Raw genomic sequence first — 1,231 nt, 5'->3', positions numbered from 1 at the left:
AGGGACCAGTCACTGGAGAAGAATATCCTGTTTAGTAAAGTGGAGGGTCAGAGAAAAAGATGAATACCCCCAGACAGATGGATTGGCAAAGTGGCAGCATCAATGGACTCAAGTGTGGCAACAATCAATCATGAGGTTGGCCCAGGACCTGGCAGTGTTTCATTCTGTTGTACATACAGTCACTATAAATTGGTACCAACTTGATGGCACCTAACAACAACAATAACATGAGGCAACTGAAAATACCATGACTTGGGTCCGGCACACTTTAGTTCTCAAACTGATCCCTTTGTTCTTGAACACTTTAAAGAGGTCTTTTGCAACAGATTTGCATATTACTTTTTAAAACTAAATGCCATCCCCACAGTACTCCAAATTAGTTACAATAATAGTTCAGCCTTCAAGGTGGTATGTACATGGAACTGTTATGTTTGACATATTCTTTACATAAAATCCTCTAGCCATCAGTTACCAAATAGGGATTATCACCCCTTCAGGAGAACTGCACCTGAAGAGACAAGCAAGTCTGGCCTAATTCCTTGCTGGGTGACTGAAAAGAAAGTTACTAAAGATCTTACTACATAGGAATAATCAGTAACTGGCATTAAATAAGCAGACAGATTGTGAAACCTGAAAATCCTCTGTGACACAAAAATCCCCAATCTTTGGAATGCCCTTTACCTGGCTCATGGAACTTGAAGAGATCAGCAATCTTTCTGCTGAGACTCTTGCCTACAGCCACCACCAAGGGTCCTCTCATTCATTTGTGCCTCTGACTCCTGACCTGGACTTCAACTGTGGGCTCTACTTCTAGTTCTGTCATCTCAGCTATATTCTCAGTTGAGTATTCAGCAAAATAATTTCTTTAAAACTCATAACCTACATACAGATTATTCAATCTATGTGACAAGAAGTCCAAAATGTACTTTTATTCCCTCAGTGTAGTTGTCTTTTTCTTCTCCCTAATCCAATTTAGATCCTGGCTATCATTTTTCTTTTCAGGAAATTAAACCAACTTTAGGTATCTTTGGAAATCCTTCCCCTTCCTTTCTCTCTGTTAATCCACAGAAAGTCTACTCCTGTGCATTAATAGTAGCTGTAGTAGTCTGGATAATGTTGTTGTTGTTGTTGTTGTTAAGTGCCTTCAAGTCTGTTTCAACCCATAGCGACCCTGTATAGGATTTCCAAGGAGCAGCTGGTGAGCTTGAATCACCAACCTTGCAGTTCAAAC

The sequence above is a fragment of the Chrysochloris asiatica genome, unplaced genomic scaffold (genome assembly GCF_000296735.1).
Source record: "Chrysochloris asiatica unplaced genomic scaffold, ChrAsi1.0 scaffold00074, whole genome shotgun sequence".
Taxonomy (NCBI): domain Eukaryota; kingdom Metazoa; phylum Chordata; class Mammalia; order Afrosoricida; family Chrysochloridae; genus Chrysochloris; species Chrysochloris asiatica.
The sequence above is the reverse complement of the archived record's forward strand: the minus strand, read 5'-3'. Positions refer to the sequence as shown.